This window comes from Anolis sagrei, chromosome 2 (genome assembly GCF_037176765.1).
Source record: "Anolis sagrei isolate rAnoSag1 chromosome 2, rAnoSag1.mat, whole genome shotgun sequence".
Classification (NCBI taxonomy): domain Eukaryota; kingdom Metazoa; phylum Chordata; class Lepidosauria; order Squamata; family Dactyloidae; genus Anolis; species Anolis sagrei.
The window spans coordinates 190,208,783-190,232,425 of NC_090022.1; the positions used below are offsets into that span (position 1 = coordinate 190,208,783).

Sequence of the window (23,643 nt, forward strand, 5' to 3'; positions counted from 1 at the left end):
CTGTACTGCTAATGGAACAGTAAGTTTTGTACCACCTTAAAGACAAAAGAAGTATGTCATACTGTGGACAAACTTTTGTGGCACAGTCAACTGTTTTTTAATGTATAAAGAATGAATGGTTAAGGTGTCATAAGACTATTCATTGTGTTTTTTGCAATAGACTAATAAGGCTGTCTCCATTGCACAATAGACAGTTAAGCCTCAAGGTGACCTGAACAATTGTACAACTTTGCAGGAAATCAAGGCTGCTTTCTATGGCAGGTGTGTCTGTTGAAAGTTTGTTCCAGCATATCTGTAGAATGTGTTTTCATAGTGGATGTAAATACATAGTCAGAATAGTCAGAACAGTTTTTTTTTTGTGTCCAGAACATCAAATTATCAATATGCCATTAAGTTGTGTCCAGTGGAGGCTCCACTACAAAATTTTCATAGTGGAGATACCTATATGTAAATACATAGAATCATAAAGTTGGAAGAGACTACGGGGGCCATCCCTTCCAACCCCCCACCAAGAAGCAGGAAAATCACATTCAAAGCACCCCCGACAGATGGTCATTAAACCTCTATTTAAAAACCTCCAAAGAAGGAGCCTCCACCATACTGGACAGTGTTTTGTCGCCAGGACATCAAATTATCAATATGCCGGGAAGATGTGTCAAGTGGGGGCTCACCACCATATATCTACCACATGTTCCTCCTGTATTTCTGAATGTGGTTGTTTATTTTAAATACTACAATGTTCATAGCATGATGAGCACCTTGAAAATGTATCTGCTTTATGGAGCATTTAGCCAACTTCAAAGTACTGAGTTCCAAGATGGAACTTCTCTGTCTGCAGTCACAGGAGGGAAGAAAATATCCACACTACTGCAGTTCATGTCTACTCTTGTATCTCCTTTGGCTGGAAATGAATTTGTCATTTTCTAAAGTACACTGTAGTGGGAAGAAGGCTCAAGACCATCTATCCTGTTTCAGAGGTGGAAGTAATTTAATTATATCTGTCAATGTTAGTATGCTATTGCATATTGCACTGACCTTATATGGGGAAGTACAGGCAATCTTCTGAAGTCGTTTTGGGAATTAATGAAATAAGGGTTTGCTTTGCAGTTGAACATAGAAGAACACCTGAGTCCCAAGAGTGCCCTCTTATTTGTCCCTGTATTAGTTTTAAAGGAAGTAAAAAGAATAAATTAAACAGGTTTGAAAATGTGGCCGCACTCTATTTATTCACTTACTCTAGAAAAGTTGAAATAGTGTGACTGTCTATTCAGTATTTCAGTCTTTGAAGTCTACAAGCATATATTTGTGTCATTGGCTGATTGTTTAATTCCTAATTCTTCCGTTATTACTATTTTCTGAAAGCTGATTAGAAGGAGGATGGCCTAAAATTGATTGCTATCCTCTCTACTTTACTGTTCAAACCTCTGGGCTTTTAATGGGCCTGTAAACATGTTTTTGGTTGCTAGGTCTTTAATGGCTGTTATTTTTGGATTCCCTGCACGATCACTTCCCAGCAGTAAGCTTGGTGTGACACAGCTGAGATCTAAATGTACTGCATATACTTCTTTTAAAACGATTCTACTGAAGGTCGTTTATCTCGTTTCTTTTCTAAGAGGACAGGTGACAAGTCTTTACATTCCTCTCCACATTCTCTCCTCCTGCCCCTGCCCTCTGCTCTAAAGTAGTTTCTCAACAAAAATGTGTCTCTTAAGGGAATTGGGGGCAGTAGGATCCAAGACTTCCAATGTCTGGGACTATATACAATCTGGAGTTACAGTCATGGGGTTGGCTCTCTTTATTTCAAATGAAGTATGCAAAGGTCTGTTTGCTATTTCAGCTTTGCAACATTTTGGTTTGTGCCCCTTGAAAATCTGTGAGAGTTAGTATATACGAGTATCATACAACCTGATGCTAGAAAAAAAAAAGTCAATTCACAACGGGTGATCTTTTTTTCATTAAAAAATCCAAATAGGTGTCCAATTACATTAATGTGATCCCTCCATTCAAAAAATGCTTGCAGCTAGAGAAAACATTTATAAAACATGCTGGAAGATACAGGCCACCATCTTACTTTCAACCAGAGTTTAAATACCAGGTGTTTTAATAACTTAGTGGATAAGGTTGTTCATACAAGTTAAGTAAATAGTGGGATATAAAGTCTACTTCTAGGTAGAGTATAACCATTTTGTCTGCTAAAAATGGGGTCATGGTGGATGGTGGCACTGGTGAAAACTGCACTTTATGTTTAGTAGACATCCTCTTTCCATTTCATTCTGACTATTAGAGGCCACAAAGTATTTGCTGGGTTCACTGTCTTATTATAGTCTTTCTGTAGACAGTTCCAGGGCAGTATAGACAATTGCGATCCCCACTTTTGATACTCACAATTCTTTATTTATTAGATTCTTATATGGTGAAGATATCAGTCTGCATGAATTCTAGCATTTACGTAGAGCAGATAAAAATGTCCCTCATTCAGCACTGTCCATACAGATTATAGTACAGATAGGGTTACCTTTGTTTACATAAATTATGAAGGAAAACATCCCTTGCAATGCTCAAGCATCCGTCCCAATCAGGAAGTTTTCCCATAAGAAGCAGCTCCGGGTTTAGCTGAAAGCGTCAAGTGAAATAGATCCAAATAGCCCTATTGGCAAAAGCACTGGGCATCCCCAAAGGCTACTTAAAACAATCTTCTAAAGCTATTTAAAATACTTTTGAGATAATAAAGCACACCCTCAATGGAGCGGGATGTGGGCAATAAACTTTAGCAATGTCGTTAAAGCAGAAAGGTATTGACTAAAAATGTATAATGATGCAACCTTCTCATTAGACCTGTTGAAATACACTCTTGCATTAACTGTCTCAAAGACATAAAATGGCTGTCGTTAGAAGAATGAACTGATGGCCATTTTACACAGACGAATTGCCATGTAAGGCAGTTGATTCAGACTGGATATTTTTTCCTCATGGGGAAGTGCCACGCATCCATTTCATTTTATATTCCATCATTGGCTCGGTGTACATGAACAACCAAATTCTACTCATCTCCTTACAAAGGCTTTTCACAATGGCTGGCAAATGGAAATTGTAGTTGGAGTCTGCCAGGTGATAACTGAGAATCATGTAGTAAAGGTTGAGCATTCCTTATCTTGAATTCCTGAATCCTCCAAAATTGTGCACATAGGTGACTGAGATATAGTGATACCTTTGCTTTCAGATGGTTCAGTACACACAGGCTTTGTTTTGTGCGCACAGTTCTTAAAATACTCAGTGTAAAATTACCTCCACGCTATAAGGTATATGTGAAACATATTTGCATTTTGTGTTTTGATTTGATTCTTATCTCCAAGATATTTTTAAAAAACCCCAAGCAAAACAAAATCGGAAATACAGGACCAAGCATTTTAGTACCGTTCCTTGTTGAAGCTATTCTGAAATGCTCAGTTGAGAGGTTCAACTCATTCCTTATCTGGCTATCAAAATATAGCAGTCCATTGTTAATACCATGAACTCCTATTTCCATCCACTTTTATTAATTCCAAACACATGGTGTTTGTAGATAGCATTGTCAAATATTAAAAGTAGAAGACTGTTACCGATTTGCTTTATCCAGCATGGCTGCCTTGTTGCAGGAAGGTGTTTTTTTATGGTTGGTGCAGTAACACTGACTATATTCTGCAAAGCAGAGGATTTAGACAGCTACCAAGGAAAAAAATCGGAACATTTCACTTTTTAATACTTACCACAAATCACCACTTAGAGTTTGATCGCATCACTACTTTTATACAAGCCATTTCCTCAAACAATTGTCTGCTTTTTAAACCTACCTCTTGGACAATTTATTCCCCTTAATCCTGTGCTACTAAGGGTGTCATCTGTGGAACGTCCAAGAAATCAAAAGCACAGAACTTGTATGAGGCCGGAAAATGACTCCCCTTCTTTGTGCTTTATTGTATCCTCTTATCTTGTCATATAATAGAAATAATGTTTATGGCACTGAAGCCTCAGCATCACTTGGCATTTAACCAACCTCAAAAGTAGTTTATTGCTTTGTATACTCTGCCACTATAACCATTATCCCTTAAATCTCTATTGCTTTGTAATATACGAGCCAACAAATGGCTTCTGTGATTGGCTAAACATGGTACTGAAGCTAAGGTATATTTTATAGCTGGTATAATACAAACCAATATAGATTATTCCTGTTATACAAGCTCTTGTATTAAAAAGATTGAGTGTGGGGATGAGGGAAGGTGCCCTCTCCTTCTTTCAGGAAGCTTTTCCAGTGGCAGGCTGCCCTTGTTGTCTTTGACTTTTAGTGGCAAATCACATGATTGAAGAAAATATCTCATCTTTGTGCATTGGTGCATTCAAACAAAATGTCCTACCATCATTTAGAGAGCATCTCACCTCTCATGTGTTAGCTGTGTTGGTAGCTAGCTACTGGAGATTAGTTGCAGGTCCCAACCCCATTTTCAAACAGTTCTCTAAAATGTGTATGTTGAATGCCGCTCTGCACTGAAACTTATAAAACTGGGCAAGTGTGGGTGAAGGAGAAGCTTCTCCTGTTTGCTTTAAAATTGTTACATTTTCCTAATACTGATTTAACCAATGAGATTTATGCAGCATTCTCTTGTACTTCTCTGTTACTTATCAAGTTACAATTCATCATTTTGTGGAAACACAAACACCTTCACATTCTTCTTTCTAGGTTTTACACTACCACCAGGGATGTTTAAACGATTCAACTCTCTGTATTACCATTGCATAAAGTTTGTTGTGTTACCTTTGGCATTTAGGCTCTATGAAACTATTTTGATGGTAGAACTAAAGAATATAACGATCTATATCTATGTTTGACTTTTTATAACACATATATACTTGATTGCAGTGTCAACAATGTTCAACTATTCATTTGTACAATCTATAAAAGTAATCAATACTTTCAGGTACCTAGGTACTACTGACTGCGGGTATACACTTGGAGATAAGACTCCCACAACCCTCCAGATATTGTTTGAATACAACTCCCAGCAACCCTAAATTGCATAGCCAGGGATAAGGGATGCTGAGACTTGCAATCCAACAACATCTGGAGAACTTCATATTGCAAAACTCTTAAATATGATGGGTTGCTGTGAGTTTTCTGGGCTGTATGGCCATGTTCCAAAAGCATTCTATCCTGACATTTGATGGCCCCTAACATGAATCAAGCACCCAAACATAAATCAAGGATCATGAAAGGCACTTCAGACTAACTGAGCCAGAGAAGTCATCCATAACAGAACATCTGATGAACCAACCTGGCCACAGCATATTATTTGAGAACACAGAAATGCTGGACCACTCCAACAATCACCATGTCAGCCTGCACAGAGAAGCCATTGAAATCCACAAGCATGTGGAGAATTTCAACATAAAGGAGGAAACCATGAAAATGAACAGAATTTGGCTACCAATATTTAAAAAAACTCTGAAATCAGGACAATAAATAAAGAACAACACTCAGAAAAATAGGGGAATTCCAGACAGGAAAAAATCAGGGCCAGTGAACATCTCTCAACAAAGGATTCCCCAGGCAGGAAGCAGGCAGGCTTTGAAGCTACAAGGCTATTCAATGCTAATCAAGCTGATCAGTTGCAACATTCATATTTGCCTCAAATAGACAAGAGTTCTTTCTCCCACCCTGGACATTCCACAGATATATAAACCTCACTAGCCTAGTTTCCAGCAGACTTCACACCCTCTGAGGATACCTGCCATAGATGTGGGCAAAACATCAGGAGAGAATACTTCCAGAACATGGCAATACAGCTCGGAAAACTCACAGCAACCCAGTGATTCCACCATGAAAGCCTTCGACAACACCTTAAACATGCTTTTCCCACCTCTCAGTACATATGTTCTGGTCACGTATTGATGGCTCCTCTAATAGCAAATACAGATGAAGCTTGCAAGTAGCCATATAGTGGTACCATGTAAACATCTCTCCACACAATGATGGACTGGCTTTTTGTAAATTGTTCCCTGTGCCTGCCTGTCACCGATCTACAAAAAAACCGAGACAGGGACAACTTGACATATTTTTGTGCCTAACAAACGTGGTGGACTTGTAAGTCTGGGCAGGTAAACGTTAAAACAGTAGTGTCCATGCCACCTGTATAGGAATATATCCATGCTCCTCTGATACTCAAGGAAGATATCTTTCTAAATAAGCTGGTAGAAAAACCAGGTAAGAACCTGCTATATAGTGGTATCTTAAGGGCTTCTTCTGATACTGGCTGATACTGTCTTGCACCTACTTTAAATGTTCAAATACTAACTCACTGACACTTTTTACATATTAAAAAAGCTATCTCTGGGTCTTAGTTAGATTTGCTATAATCCATCTGCAAAATGATTGCATGGTAAGTTTAAAAAGGGTGTCTTGTTTTATGGCCGGGGTAAATATTACAAAACGAAAGTAATCAAACTCATCAATCAAACTCTTGAGAGCGCAATTTTCTGTTGGTGAGAGTTAGCATTGTATCTTTGCCACACAACACAATTGTCCTTTTCCCTTTCATATTTGGCTCAAAAAAGGGTCTTTCTGTGTGGGAGTGTGGTAAGCTAATTTCTGAATAATAAGTTTGAGAAGTCATCTGAATCCAGAGAACATTTATTTTTTAACAGGCTTATAACTTAAAAATGGCCAAACTAATTTAAACCAAATTGGATAATAAAGAAAAAGCTCATGGGCTGAGTTCGTGTATGCCAAGTTCCAGCCTAGAATGAATTTTTACGACCAAATTATAAACCCCTTAGAAATGAGGGTTTAAAATGGAAATGTTGACAGACCTTTAACGACAAAAGCACTATAGCATGTTCTGTGCTCTAAAACATAATTAAAGGCTTAAATATTGTTTAATAGCAGCACTTCCAGTAACCCGAAAGCTTAATCATTCTTACAGTGCGGATTCATTGCAGACCTTAAGAACCCGTTGAGCCCCCACATGCTGTGGCTGAATCAACACAAGCACTTGTCTGTCAAATGTAAATTAAGTCTGGACAGCTCTCCAAATCCCTTCTTCTTCTAAACAGGAGCCAGTTGGTTTGATAACATTCTGCTTTGTAAGTGTCAGGAAGCCTAAAGCACACTGCTATAACAGAAGACCCAAGCACACTGCAGTATTGGAAGTTTCTCCGCTGTTTAGTACAACAAACCCCACAAAGCAACAATGCCTTTATTGGTTCAACTCCAAAGCATAAAATACATCCTGCCAGCTTTCAGAGCTTCACTGACTTTTTCATCAGGTAAAGATGTTAAAAATCATACAGGAGAAGGCCTTCAGATTGTCTCAAGTGTTACTCTGTTGATAGTTAAGACAATCTTGAGGGAATCCCAGGGCAATCAATAGCCATTTCTCTTTTTGGCCATATAAGAACTAAGGACAAAAGGCAATAAAAGACAGCTAATAAAATTACAACTCCATTAGCAGCAGAAAAGTAACTCCTGGTATCCAACGGTTCCTATTACATCAATAGCTCTTCCATGTGCAACAGCCAACAGCTTCTTTCTAAGAGAGCAGAAAATAGACCATATACTATTGGGACAATGTGTAAATTACACTCCCATGTTCATCATTGATCTGCAAAGGACTGAAGCAGGGAGAACACTAGGGAAAATGTGGCTAAATATCTGGAAACTACAAAATGCATGTGTGTGTTTGTGTGTGTGTATATATATATAGAGAGAGATTTGTTATTATTTCTTCCAGGACGCTGAACCATTTTACTGTGGTTCTTTGCAAAGTACTTCCCAAAGGATTTGATATAGAGCAATTCACACTTCACACTTCACAGAACTTTTATACAGAAGCCCTTCTGTGTATGATTTCCTAATGTTTGCTTTTCTATCTGAAAATATAACACATTAGCCACAATCATTTTGAAAAGGGCTTAAAACAAATGTATTATTCAGCACTATATAGGGTGTATATATTAAGAATTTGGAAAAGTATTTTTTTGACTGCAACTCCCAGTTGTTAGTACCAGGTAGAGTTAGATTTATTGAATCACTTGCTGCTTGGCAAGTTGACTCTTAAGTAAATCACATTGATTCAGTGAGTTAGATTTAAGTCTTCAAATCCCCAACCCACTATGGCCTTTTTTCCTAATAGCAACTCCACCAGCTGAGGAATGCTGAGAAGTCTCCTGGTGGATTTCCTTAGATGGGGCAAAGAGAAGACTTAATACTCATATTAGCCATGGATATTTATTTAGCAAACAAGAAAGACCAAGCAAGACTTACCACTCTTATATCAGGTGCAAGTTTGGTGACCCAACATTGCTACATCTGATTCCAAACCAAGATTGCATGTGTTCCTCAGCTTAGGTCCTGTGGGCAGTTCTTGTTTACAACTACAAGTGTAAATGTCTAATGATTTAATAAAATGGCTGCTCTTCATAAAGAGAGCTTGCTTTCCTGCATTTAGACACAAATTTGTCATCACAATAGGGATGTGAATCTTTGTGGTTTGTGGGTAATTCTGAGCATTGTTGCAATGCTGTGGTTTTATTCTTGGAATAGTTTGAAGGCGGTGAGTAACTGTGAGTGACATTCTTATGCAATACCCCAGTGCTTCTTTAGGGTTTGAGCTCAATCTGATTTCTTTACTTGCTTAAACTTATTTATTTCTATATGCCCCACTTTTCTTTTTCAAATAAACCTAACATTAAAAAAAACTAGAAATCACTAACATTTAATGTATTACATTCTGAAAATGATAGTTTTACATAATCAGCACCATAGTGATCAGGATATACCAAGGTTGTATATCTTGTCTTTCTGAGAAATGATCCCTGACCAGAGCCCACTGTATTCTGTATGCTTCTCAGAAGCCTATGTGGAACACTTCTTTCTCCTCCTCTAGATTAAGTTAAATAATAGTTCCATTTCAAAATAATGTCATAAGAAATTGATTGTCAATATGGGGTGGTGGTTAAAGCCATACTGTTATCGCATAGTAAAAGTTTGTACAGCACAGCGCTTCCTAGATGTACAACATCAGTCTGCTTTAACTAGGAATATGTGTTTAATGTGAAACCAGGACATTAAGGCTCTTACTGAGTGTGGGTATTGTTAGTCTTTCTACCTCATCACACTAGAGAATGAATCCACTTTAAATCTGGTTTATGCCTCCTGCAGTATTCTGGGGTTTGTAGTTTAGTGAGGCTGTTAAAGGTTATTCCCTAAACTACAAATTCCAGAATTGTGCAGGAGGCAGCAACCAGATTTAAAGTAGATTCATTCTGTAGTGTGATGAAATAGTTTATGATTGGTCTAATGCTTTTTCTGTTTGGATGACTTAGTAGAGTATGACCCTGATATTCACAGAGATATGTTCCAGAACTTTGTTTGGATACTGTGGAAAATAGTGAATTCTTTTGGATGGATAATCTCTCTAGGCATTGCTAGGTCTTGCAGCATAACTCTATGGTCAGTTCCTAATGGAGTCATACCATAGAATTGCCTGGAACACCTAGGAAATGCCTAGAGAGGGCATATTTTGTTAGGATGCCGGTGATTGAAAACACTGGTACAGTCCCATGGATATGGGGGTTGCACTGCATACTGCTTGCTCTCAGAAAAGTACTGATCCAGCATTGTCATTGGTGTGGTTTGAAAGGAAGTATGTTGTAACCTTTTTAATGGCTTCAGTTTTTTTAATTACAATTCTGACCATGGTTTATGAGCAGAGGTGGAAGCCACCAGAAGTCCGTAAACTGTTTTGTGTTTATGAGTGATTGCTTGGGGCAAGTGTTCAACTGAAGGAGTTCCAGTAGTGAGACTCTGATTGCATTATTCTCTCAAGCAAGTCATTTCTGGCTGTTTTAATCAAGTAACAAAGTCTCGCACTTCCAGCTCTGTCACCAATTTCTGAATGCTGTAAGGCTTTTTTTGGTCATGTCGCACCTAAGCATCTCTAAAATCTTGATGCCCCACCCGTCCAGTGCAACATACGTTTCTTATTGTTGATAATATTTTTTTCATACAAAAAGATTGATTAGCCTATGAAAATGATAATTGTGCTTTGGGTTTTTTTTCATAGATTACTTGCTGCATTCGTATTCAGGATAAAAAGACATTGTATATATTTTGTATAGTTTGTAATGTTAAAAGAGCGGGGAGAGAAGTGGGGTACTTGGAATTAAAGTGGCTTCCCTTTTCTGTGATCATGCTCTCTAGTTCACTCCATGCTCTCACCTTCCTCTCTATGAATGGGATTTCCCCTCTCCATTGTCACCACCTGACCGCCATGTACATTCTGACTTTTACACATATGTATGTATGTATGTCACAATATATATTTATATGCTATATGAAGCACCTAGAACCATAAGAAATAAAAAAAATCACTGCTAATAACTCATTCTCATAACTCGTTTAAAAATCAAATTACCCCCTTGTGGGCATGTGCCCCACATTGGGGCCCAGGGCTGTACGGTGTCTTATATTAATGTTGTGTAGTTTTTAAATAATTTGAAAATAAAAAAACTGGATATAAAGAAGCGATGTTCAGTCATCCCTAGACCTTTTTTTCTGAAATATTTTTATTGGTTTTCTTAGAATATATCAATACATTAATACCTTCAATAATCTTATATTCCATCCTCAATTCATTACATCAACCAAAATGTATATCCCTAGACATAAGCTCCAGAATGTAGGAACCCAAGTTTGTCTTATCTCTTGTTTTAATGATATTGTATTCCGCTTTGAGCCACAAGGGAGAAGCAGGTAATAAAATTGTTGTTGTTGTTGTTGTTGTTGTTCATTTACCTTGAGACCTAACAAGGGAAATTACACTAAATGGTGGTAGGAATAGAATAGTGTAACAAAAAATTAATAGACATACAGAGTTTTAGCCAAACCATCTCCATATTACAGTCTTCTAAAACTGTATCTAACAGTGGGGGTCACAAAAAATATCATAGGATGCCTGAACACATAATTTGGACACTGAACAAGTCTCCCTGATGGACAAAGATATAGTTCAGACTCAGAATCAACCTGAAATCATCAAAATTAACTATTGAATGATACAGTGCTGAAAACAGATGTCTTTTTATATGACATTAATTTTATGGCACAGAAGCTTTGGATGCCATGCTGTGAGAAAGCTAGGATGTAAATTATTTGATTGATTGATTGATAACATTGTGTGTTTTGGGACAGAAGATAAGCAAGCAGCCCCTCAGGTAAATAGAAGAGGGATATACATTTGAGAATCCCCTTAAAATGTAACATGTAAGGGTTCTTTCCCAGACATGTGGGGAGGACTCACTTAGCTGACAAGTTAGTATGGAAAAACTTCCCTAAAGTGTAATGTTCAATCTACATTTCAAAAAAGAAATGGGATCTCTAAATATTTATAACATAACTAGAAAATTGGGAAAATGACAATATCTCTAAATGTTGAACAGTGTTTGTGCGAAACTTACTCTGATAGCCTATGAAACCTGAGTAGATTTCATGGTTGATAGCTCCACAGTTGGGCAAAAGAATAGTTGGGGTATTAACCATTCTTCTTGAAGACTCTACTGATTTTCTTTTCTTGGAAAACAGAGCAATGTTTTCCTTAATTTCTTTTGGCTGCTGTTAGGACAGTATTCCATTCTATTGTTCAAGCAATAATCAGTTGCTGATCCAGCTCACTTCTAGAAGATTGAGCTGCGAGATCAGGCCAGGTGTTAAAAGCAAAAACGGGGGAGAATCCACTAAAATCTGTAAATCGGAGAGTAGACAAGTGTGAAGACGCTTAAATGTGGTATTTTATTAGCCGAAGAAGGCTAAAAGAATATCCATGGGGTGAAATTCCACAATCTTTTAGGCCAACCAAGGAGAATGGTTTAAGCATCCTGAGAAGTTGCCTTAGATGGCAACATGTTTGTTTATAAGTTCTCTGTTATGGCATAGTGTATCTTGTTGGTTCCAGCTGTGAGCTGCTTTTGCATATTCCTGAAAATGTTCATTCTGGAACCACTATTTAAAAGAAGGAAGGACAATGCAGAACAGCTTCACTTGGGACTAGAAATCAATTCTGTAGCCTTCCTTCTACTAGCAGTATAGATGATTAATAGCACATGGATTTAATTTTATTTTTGGTTAAGGAAAGTACTTTGGATTCCTATCCAGGTTATTGGTGCAGAGAATATCCTCAGAAATGTCTAAATGGGATGTAATCTCATTACCAGTTTTTCACTGCAGAGGCAAGACTGTGAAGGTGACTGACGACTCCTGCAATAGTGCCGTTTTTATTTTTTTAATAGCCATACATTTTTTGAACTGCCATTTTAAATCAGTCCCATTTAACAATAGAAGAACTGAAAGGACTTCAGTTCTGTTACCTAATGCAAGCTTCCCTTAGACATTTAGAGCAGCTTCATTATCTCTGTATGAAACAAGATTTCTGTATAGCTGCATCTAATCAGTTGGAGGGAGTTCTGCCCTATCATACCTTGCAACACCCTTAGAAGTACAATGCTGCATTCACATACTACTTTTTTGCACGTTGGAAATGGAAACAGTTGGCTGTGAGGGACATCTTAGCCAAGAGAAAGATGTATAATGACAAAGAGAGCTTATATAGCCTGAAAGTTGAAACCTGGAGGCACAATGGCAACCATTTCTAATACAGGCTATATAGTCCTAATGAGAGACATAGCAATCTGTAACATCCTAAATGGGTAATATTCTGTATTACAAAAACAATCTTGAAATTCGAAGAAGCATTGATTCTGCACATCAGATTGTAAATTACTAAATGATGTGTTTGCTCATTTTTACTGGTTCTTGCAGTCTGCTCCAAATGTTTCTTCTCCTCCTAAAGGATATATTTCCCAGCGTGCCTGTTGCAAGAGCCTTTTCTTTTAAGAGATTCTGGATGAATATTACCCCAGGAAAGACCACTAGAGCTTTAAAGGTGTTGAAATTTACAATTCTTGTGTTCAGTAAAATCTGTGTTCATCCATTTTTGTCTCTCCCTCTCTTCCTGTTGCATTTTATTTATACTGGTATTATTCAGTTGTGACTGTGATTTAACACAAAAGTAGAAGCATATGCTTATTTTGAATATGGGTTGTTGTAGGGTTTTTTTCGGGCTATATGGCCATGTTCTAGAGGCATTCTCCTGGAGAGAGAGAATGCCTCTAGAACATGGCCATATAGCCCGAAAAAAACCTACAACAACCCAGTGATTCTGGCCATGAAAACCTGCGACAATATTTTCAATATGTTTTGAAAACAAAACAATGATTAAAATCTACATTTTTTACCTTTATTCTTGATTTGCTTGCTTTTTGCTGATAGTGTAGTAGCAAAAAGAGAAATGCATGAGTTGAGGGAGTAGAGTAATTAGAAACACGTGATTATTACCGGATCCATGCTTAAGAGAAATGTAGTTACGCAGTGTATAGAAATGTCCACTCCTGAATGCCAGGGTCATTTATATTAGCAATTTCATGATTTTAACCTTTTTTTTCTGCATTCATAAGTTGATATAGTTTTTTTAAAAATAATAATAGATAAAACATTTCAAGATTTTGCACCAGGTGCCTCATGGAGGTGCGTAGTCAGTTGCTAAACTAAGCTATGCTACTGAAAATGGCAGGAACTAATTTTTTCCATTCTACAAAAACATCCAACATTGGTGGATTTCCCCATCAATCAGCATGTGTAGGGGAAAAAAGTTGTGAAGAATCTCACTGCAATCTATTGCTCTAACTAAGATGGTTTTTGCTACGATTTATGATGGAATTATTACAAAAGAACATTTTAGGGTAACAGCATCCATGCCACACTTCCCAGTTTTCCTTATATGCCTTCATCTCTATGTTATTGCTCTCCAGGTGTCTGTTTACTATAACTAGAAGGCAATAGCAGTACACTCTGGGCCAAATGATGTTATCACAGACCATGGTGCATAAGGGGAACATTCTGAATTAGTTTATCACACCAGTTGAAGGCAATTTGTTGCAATGTTTACAGCAGTCATAAAATTAAAACCTGGACAGATTGTATTGATTAAAGAGCAGAAAATGGCAAAAATACAACTGAGTATTCTTTGCCTAAATCTTAAAAAAATGTGAGGTCACCATATGTTAATAGGTGACTTGAAGGAACACACATAGTCAATGTCTTAAAGAACTCGGACTTTCAATCTCTATTTAGGAGTTTACTATTGTCAATTGCCCAGGAGCAAAAGGCTCTATGCCTAGTATAATTTTCTTCTCCACTCTTACTTCCTCTAGATAGATTTCACACTCTTAGGTCCTACCTTTCTCCCACCACAGGATTCAAGACAGCTTAAATATTCTGTTCCAGCTTTCCTTTATTCCATTAATTGTAGCTATATGCATTTTGTATTTTAATTTTTTAAAAAAGGATTAATGTATTTCCCGATAGCTCCATTTTGGTTACTTTTGCTAAGCAGTGTTCAATTGTGACTTACATATCTCATGCATATTAAGTACAACTCTATATATGTTTACTTCACATTGCTAATTTTGCTTCACAAGTGGATAGAAGCTTTGTTATAATCATATCTGATTCACAAAATGTGCAAGTGTTGAGTTCTCCAGAATTCTTCTTCACAGTGACAGAAAATCAGAAAGCAGGACTGGGACAAGCATGCAGTCTAAAAAAATGTTTTGGTTGGATGCCCTAAGCTCCTGGGTTTTGTCATTCAACATACCGTATATTCCGGCATATAAGACGACTGGGCGTATAAGACGACCCCCAACTTTTCCAGTTAAAATATAGAGTTAAGACGACTCCCATGCATAAGACTACACCCGCGTATAAGACGACTCCTGACTTTTGAGAAGATTTTCTTGGGTTAAAAAGTAGTCTTATACACCAGAATATACTGTAGTTCCAAAATGAAGAATGCTGCTTTATTCGTCTCTTCCATTAGATATGGAGATGATAGATTGACTGGAATATGTATATCCCATTGTCTTATCCGAGGGTCCCAGGCTATAACAGATAATAAAATCATAGCAGAACAGTTTAAGAACAGAATAAGAATTTTAAAAATCTGAAAGTATTTTGTATCCACTTTGAGTCTCCTTCAGGAGAGATAAAGCAGGGAATAATAATAATAATAATAATAATACATAAAACAAATAAGACATATTCTGATTCAATAACAATAAAAACATTAGATGTAGACAAAGTAACAAAAAGAAATTATTTCTATTCCTTTCCTTCTTGGTCTTTCCAAGAACTTCTGCAAGTTCACTAAGTATCACCTAGAAATGTTTTCAAATGTGGTTTAGCAGACTGTGGACTGGAAACACATTTTTGTGCAAACAAACTCAGGCCTCCTTTTTGTTGAATGCTGCATTCCATGTCATAATCTGGTTTATGAGCAGCAGAATTGCAATGTACACACCACACTACCACTGTCTATTGTCATGAATTACAAAGTGCTTACTTAGAACTTTTAATGAAATCAGTGGGTTTTTTAAGTAAATGTTTTCAGGTTGGAGAAAATCAATTTCAGTGTCAAGTCTTTAGTTTTGGTTAGTTTCTGAATCTGGGTTTTTTCCTCCCAAAAAGCAGAGCTACGTTGCTGTCAGGCACAAAAACCAAGAGAGCACGGCCAGCCGTTTTATATAAATACACCTTTACATTCCCTCTTCTTGTCTGAAAGGATTTGAAACCTTTTTGCCAACTGCAACTGTACAAGACCTTTGAAATGAAGCCAAGTGCTGTAAAGCATGTAACAACATGGCAGGGCCTCCGAGATATTTTTGGCCCTGCATACCAAGTCGAAAACCCCATGAGTGAAAAGTTCAATGAGATCTTTATTTGTACAAGGGATGAGGAGGGATTTGGTACATAGGTCAGTGGAGACTGGGGTTTGAAATATCTTTTGTTTCTTATAGATACTTGAATATGAACTGTTTAAACATAATGTTCCCATTTTGGAATGCGCCCTCTCCTTCCAGATTTATGCCTTTTTTATGTGTATCTACACATTTGAACTGTTGGGATTATACTTTCATAATGTGTGTGCAAGCTAAAACTACTTTTTGATAAGGCACATGTACGAAGCATTTCTGATGGCGCATTCGCATTCACTGCAGAAAAAAAAAACACTTGATGTAACAACGTTGACTATAGATTAAATCAGCTGCTTTTATATTTCTTTTCCTCATTATCTAACTGCAGTTATAAAATAATGGCATGGAGATTTTGGAAACATATTGTCTAGAAGGTGTGCTTTACATAGGATTTTAAAGGAGCTGCTCATATTGAAAGAGCTATGAGGCAGATCCCACCACACACATTTCACACCTGCAGTAGCAGTTGGTTGGGCTGCAAGAAGAGTTCAGTTAGGCCAAAGTGGATAATAGATTGAAAGGCTCGATTTTTGTCTCCTTTCCAATTTTTTAATGAAGTTGGTATTAAACTACTCTCATCACTGTAGTATTAAATGAATTTGGAGAGTACCTTATTTGAAAAGCATCCCGCCCCCAAACCTGTGTGCTCTTCCCACCCTAATGCTACCTTTTATTACAATTCTCTGTGAATGGTATATTTTAAAAATTCCTCCATATTTTCTTTTTCTTACTTTGCACAGTTAGTTTCACTACCTGTAATGAATTTCTTTGTAGAAAAGAAAGGGTTTCAGTTGCCTCTTACGTGTTCCTTCAATGCCTGAAATATAATCTAGGAACAGATAATGAATTATGATGCAGCCCATCATAGTTCTTGGGGGTGTTTGTTATGGGAAGCAGCCATTATCATGCTGTTCTGTTGTTAGTCTCCTGTCGCGTGACAACTTTGCTTGCCTGCCAGCAGCCTCTATTAGTGGAAGGATTCTAGAGATGGCAGGAGGGTGGAGATGTTTTCTTCCTGATCTCCATCTTTTGTTTTATTTATGAGCAGCACATGTTGCTTCTAACCTGTCATCTATTGCTCACTGAGCAAAGGGAATGAGTTAATTATCCATCCGCAAATTCTAACCATTTCCATTTGCCATCTGTCTGTACTGGAAAGAACGCTACATTGAGTTGTTAAGATGGAGCCTAAGGCGAAAAGCAACTTGAACTACCACTATTGGGGAAGAAAATTTTGTTTGTGATGTTAGAAACTGTTGTCTTAAATGAGCTTCTTTTCTGAAGGGTGTGTGTTCCCTGCTGCTTGATTAGCTGTCCACTAACAAGATCTGTTTTTACTGACATTGATAAGTTATACAAGTTGGCAACATTGGGTTTAGGAGAGGTCAAGTGGTTTTGTGACGGGACTAATGTACCATGCTCTGAAAAACCTTCACAAAGTGGATTGAAGTAGGATATGGTTGAAATAATTTTGGCACATAGAACCGGTCTTATGGATGCTACAAATAGTGCAGAATTCCATAAGAACAGTACTATATGCCAAAATTATTTTAAAATGAACTAGTAGAACAAATACATTCTTTGTCTATTTCAGTTATGAGTCCTCTTCAGCAGTGACATCCAGAATATAGAAAGGAAGCACCAGGGCCTTAACCTGGACTGATTGGTTTCCTCAGTTTTATACAACAGAGGTGTAAGATGGAGTACAGATACTCTGAATTAAACTAAAATTCACAAGTGCTGGTCCAATTTCCTCCACTTTGTGGTTCATGATCAACATTTGCTGCTGTGATTATAATACGCTGGAACAAAGAACAAGACAAATAAGAACCCTTATTTTTCTTCTTTAAAACCTTGTAATTACTGGTTTTTGATCACTCTGGGAGCAGCAACATTTTTGTTATAAAGGCAAGAATGCTCTTTAATGAGTGTGGTACTTTTGCACATGAACAAAAGGCTTAATGGTGATGATAAATAGCTTAGGAACAGGGGAAATTGATACTTGAACTGGACATCTTTCATTTCTTTTTTATGAATGTAGTTCATCTTAAGAAAGGAAACACTTCTCAAAAATCAAGGAATTGAGTGTTGAACTTCTATACAAAGTGGACAGTAAACAAACTGTTTCAAGGGTCTTGTGTGCTAATGGAAGGTATTATATTATGACTTTACGGGTGCTAGAGTACACCTATTGGTTTAATCATATTGGTACGAAGGACTTCATATTTCAGTGAGAGAGTTGTTTTACAAATGTTTACCAATAATGTAAGTCACTTTGAGCCATACATGCTGAAATTCCTTTAGTAACTACATCTCTACACACTTATATTCTTATTCATTGTAAATTGGAGATATGAGAATGAGGTTAAGGCAGAATGTTTTCTCCAGGTCACTTGTGGCTGAGGTTGGATATGAATTTGGTTTTTTAGGCTCACTCTCATAACTCCTCTCTCTTTAACATCTATCTATAAGGATTAATGCATATGTTATATGCCAATGGTTATGTTATACTGTGTATTTCCTAATTACTTTTTCATATGAGAAAGCCGCATCGGGAGGCATAGCTACAGAGATCTCACTACCTGAGGCATATATGTCTTCCACTGCAGGATTTCAGCCTAGATATATATCTTAAATTTCACAATGGCAATAATAGGAAGGAAAAGGGGGTCTCCTTTTTGTACCTACAGTAGTTAACATAGTTCATAAATCCATGTATGGACCACAGGTTAAGAACACCCAATATACAGCCAGTGTTCTTGCCTTTCTATTAAAGTTTTCGAGCCCAACTGGTTTTATCCGGGATGCATGTGTGTTATTTAAAACAAAATAAAGAAATCTACCTGTAATGTTTTCTTTCTGGCAAGGGCCCAATACAAATTTTCAAACATCTCTCCCCCTCATGCTCATAACAATGAATAACAAAGCACTTGTGGTCTTAGAGGTAATATCCTAGAGCAATGTCTACTAAGCAGTCTGAGATCTGAGTTATCCTTTTCTTTGTAGAGTTTGAGCACAATCCCCATACTGCAGCTGGATGCTCCAAACTGTGGGAGAGAATACTGTTTTTTTTCTTAACTCTTTCACTTCAGATTTTATGACAAAGTACTATTGCAAACAACCCCATACAAAAACCCTGACGTCTCAGAGAGAAAGGTTCTGGCTAGCATTCTCCTCTAACATGCTAGTTCTCTGTATGCAGGGATAAATGTCAATGTATGAGGATGTAGAGCAGATCTGCATAACATGATGTGATCTTCACAAGAATTTGATGCCATCCACAGAGGATCTCAGTTTAAGCCTTAGATAGGGAAGTCACATGCAGGTCTACAGCAGAGTAGCCATTGGAATCCGCTATTCCCTCCTCCAAGTGTTTTACCTTTTTGCTTTTCTTTTCTATGTTGACCAAAGTTACCTGTGATAAAGGCGGCAACACTGATAGATCCAATCAGGATGCTGGAAGTGATGGTCTCAGTTGGGAACACAGCTTGGGGAGGTTGTTGGACTCAGTAGTGGGGAGTGGGAATGACATTTTAGTGGGTATTGGACGTTTATTCAGGACTGTTGGAATCTTGGGCTCCAGGTTATGTGAAAATGTAACATTAGATGGGCTGTTTTAGATGGAGGAGGAGGAGGAGCTATAGAAGAAGGGCCTCAATTTTTGCCTCTGCCACTTTTCCTTTCTCTTTGCCTCTGTTGTGTAGTTCTCATCCGAAAAACCACCAGCATCGCACTGTTTGCTTGTGAGAGAATCTTGGCTACATCTCCCATCCTTTTTCCTTGCCTACGGGTTACCTCTGTTGCCTCCTCCTCTATCAGTGGGAAAAACCACCAACTCCCTGCCATTCATTTCCCTCGCTTGTGAGGGAGAAATGTAGCTCCACCATGAAGCTGTTGTGGAGTCTTCATTGCTGAGCTAAGTTTCTCCCTCACAAACGAGGGAAATGGAACAGTGCAGAGTTGGTGGTTTTCCCCTCTGTAGGAGAAGACAGAGGCAGCCTAGAGGCAAAGAGGAGGCAAAAGCTGAGACACTTCTTTTCCTACTGACAAGTTGTGCAGTCCTGATGCAGAGGAACACTTTATTATAAGCCCCAATTCATAGGTAAATATGTTTTAATATGTGTATTTTACAGAGTGTTTTAAATGATTTTGATTGTGTGTGTTTAACAATGTTGTAATCTGCCTGGAGCCCTAAGGAATAACATCATCATAATCATCATCACCATCATCATCATCATCATCATCAGTAGTAGTAGTAGTAGTAGTAGTATTAAAGTACGAAAACCTTTACCACCTTATCTATTAATTTGAAATTGTAAAATGAATTGATGAAGAGCAATAAACCAGTATCTCAAATAAAACAGTATCCAACACCAGCACTCAGAAGCTTATCTAAATATCTTTTTCACTGCTTTTAGAAGGTGGACATCATCCAACCTTGAGGGGGAGTGGATTTCATTGGGCAGATGTTTCTACTGTTGTAATGCTACTCCGGAAAATGCTGTATCTCTTTGCCTTTCCATGTCCCTTGCCTTTGGAACAGGGCTTCAGAAACTGACTAGGAGCATACAGTAAATACGTGAGAACCGGGCTTACGTCTCCAGCTGCCAATTCAGCCCTGGCAGCCTTCCTAAAAGACAAGCAAGGTTTCTGACCTTTCCATTTCAGAAGGAACTCCAGACATTTGGCTGATGTGTGCATAGCTTTCCAGTCCTTGAAGCTTTCAGACAAAATAGTTTGACTTTCTGTCTGAATTGAATTGCCCCCATACCAGGATTGGAAATGGGTTTCAATCAGTTGATGGTCACCAGGATGTAGAAGGCTGATCTACATAGTGAGTCTAGCAAAATGACATTATAAGCTGCACTACTTCCTCAAACACCTATAAATTGAGTGCTCTCATCTAGGTTTGCTGTATCAATCCAATGAATTTGTTTTATTTAATCCATAGATCATTTGCCATTTACAAGGGGAAAAGAAGCCATTCAATATCTAATTATAAAGTCTATAAAAACTCATAAAATATCAACTCATAATGAGAAAAAAGACAAATCTGTTAGTCATTTTCTAATATCCTTGCTTGATTTTCAAAAACTGGACTTATAAACGTTGCAGTCTTCTGAGTAATTTTGACATTGCATCCTTCCATATGTATTGAGAGCAGTAACTTGTCAGAATGACTCGGAAAGGATGCTAAAAGCTATTGTATATTTCACATATAGCTCTGAAATCACCAAGCTGTACACCCAAATTAAAAGTAAAAGCAGCTGAAAATTTACTTTTAAAAAGTTCTTGGTTACAGTTAGAATTCTAAGCTGCTAATAAAATTATTAATAACTACCAGAGTTACAACTATAAAAAACTATTTTGCTACTCACAAACAAGTCTAGAAACTTTAGTCAAAGAAATCAGCCCCTAAAAGCTGTGTCAAATTATCCACTACTATACCTTAACTTTGAAAAAGTCCAACAAAAAAGGAACCACCCCCTTCCCTTGAGTAGGGTACCAAAAGGCAAGAGCTTACTCTGTTGTGAAAGAAGCACCAAGCACCCTCTACTCCAGGGTTCCTCAACTTTTTAAACAGAGGATCAATTCATGGTCCCTCAGATTGTTGGGGGGGTCAGACTATCGTCTGAAAAAATGAACAAACTCCTATGCACACTGCACATATCTTATTTGTAGTACAAAAACCATGAAAGAACAATACAACATTTAAAATTGAGAACACCTCTTTCATTCCTTCCCTCCTTTTTCTTTCTTCCCTTCTTCTCCTCCCCTTCCTCTTCTCTTTCTCTTCCCTTACATATCTTTCTTTCCTTCCCTCTTCTCATATTTTTCTCCCTTTCCTTTCTCTTCCTTCCCTCTTTTCTCTCTCCCTCCCTTCTCCTTTTTCTTTCTCTTCTTTTTCTCATTCTCTTCTCTTTCTTCTCTTTCTTTCCTTCCCTCTTCTCATATCTTCTCCTCTTCCCTTTCTCCTCCTTCCTTCCGTCCCTTTTCTTTCTCCCCTTCTACTTTCCTTTCTTTTTCTTCTTTTCTTTCTGGTTCCTTTCTTCTGTTTCTTTCCTTCATTCTTCTCATATCTTTCCTTTTTTCCCCCCTTTCTCTTCCTTCTTCTTTCTCCCTCTCCCTTCTCCTTTTTGATCTCTTCTTTTTCTCTTTCTTGTTTCTTTCTTCTCTTTCTTTCTCCTCATATTTCCTCCTTTCCTTTCTCTTCCTTCCTTCCCCCCTTTTCTTTCTTCCCCTGTTCCTTTCTTGTCTTTCCCTTCTTTCCCTCCCCAGCTTTCCTCAGCCCAGCATGTTGTCCTCCTCTTCTAGATTAGCTTGAAATGGTTGAATTTTTTCCCCCACCAACCGAATGTGGTGTGAAAAAATCTGGATGGGGAAATGAGTGGGAGGATTCTGGAGCTGGAACAAAATGGAGTCTGGGCAGCAGCAGTGGCCAGTGCGGCATGGTTTGGGGCTCCTTGGAAGAAGAGGCAATGAGGATTTCGACGGCTGTGAGTGGAGGGGTGGGGTCCAGGAAAATTGCCTTGTGGGGCCAGATTCCACACCTTGGGCATTAGTTTGAGGCTTCTTGCTCTATCTGCCTTGGTTCTACCTCTAGCCTTTTCGAATGGGAAAAAAAACCTACTGTACTTCCATCAATTTTACATTACCTGCTTGAGACTCCAGGGATCTCTGTGGATCTGAGTGTGTAAAGCTTCATTATTTGTTATTGCGCCTCCCTTTTCTGTACATCCAGTTTTCCATGGTTGAAGATGCTTGTCCTTAGACATTACAAGTCAGTCCCACCATGTGTACTATTGTCCCCAAAACCTTTCTAAATTGAAGCAAACTCTCATCTCTTTATATAATCTGATGACTTTTCATATTATAAAAGTAAACAAAGCATTAGGAACCCATAGAGTATCAGGCTAGTGGGATTTAAGAGATTTTGCTGTTCTGAAGCGAGCCCTGTGGGGTTGTGAGAACTGAATCTCTTGAGAAATGTAGCAATTTGTTGGAATCTAACACAGTCTTAGTGATACATGCTGGCAAACCGAACCACTGTGTTTTAGAGCAACCAGCTGTGTTTCTTGAATAATCTTTATAGGCTAGCTAAAAAGCAGCATGCATTTTTTAAAAAGAAGAAAGAAAAACGAAGAAGAGAAAATGGTTCTATGATCCCCCTGAGAGTAAACATCAACAAATTAAGAATTGTTTGTGTAAAAGGAATGGGATATATGGGAGTCGGAAAGCGCAGCAAAACAAAGCAATAAATTAGCCACTGTAGTAAAACCTTGTTAAATAAAACCACTTTATAATGTGGAACTAGGACCAGGCATGCAAATAACTGATGCATCTAAAATCACTGTAGTGTCTGAGGTTTAGTTTCACGTGGTTTGAGATTATTTAAAAATGTTAAGGTGCCTTTAAGTTTGGGTGTGTGTGTGTGTGTGTGTGTGTATACACACATACATATACCTACACGCTTGCCCTAAGGGCAAATCAACCTCTGGCAGGAGTGCATTTGAATATTGTAACTGCCTTATAGTGGAAAAAGATAGTCTTTTGGAACTTGGGCTCAAATGCTGATGAATTTGGTTAATAAGAAGTGGTGCAGAGTTGTTTATCTTGTACACATGTGCTAGGTTTTAAATCATATCTAGACAGGTGAAAGTTATATTGCATTTTTCATGACAAATTCAGTTCTTTGTGTCAGACACTTTTTTCCTTTCTTACAAAGAATTCTGGAGTTTTCCTAAAACG

General features: G+C 37.8%; 1 protein-coding gene and 1 long non-coding RNA gene across 3 annotated transcripts in view; one reads left to right on the top strand and one right to left on the bottom strand.

Moving 5' to 3' along the window:
* Positions 1-8,549, bottom strand: part of LOC137096116 (uncharacterized) — a 29,011-nt gene extending 20,462 nt beyond the window's left edge. Inside the window, exon 1 of the long non-coding RNA XR_010909287.1 lies at positions 8,294-8,549. This is a non-coding gene — a long non-coding RNA (uncharacterized lncRNA). The remainder of the gene's footprint in view (positions 1-8,293) is intronic.
* ATF7 (activating transcription factor 7) overlaps positions 1-23,643 on the top strand; it is a 122,060-nt gene that overhangs the window by 36,324 nt on the left and 62,093 nt on the right. The gene's annotated exons all lie outside the window — the stretch shown is intronic.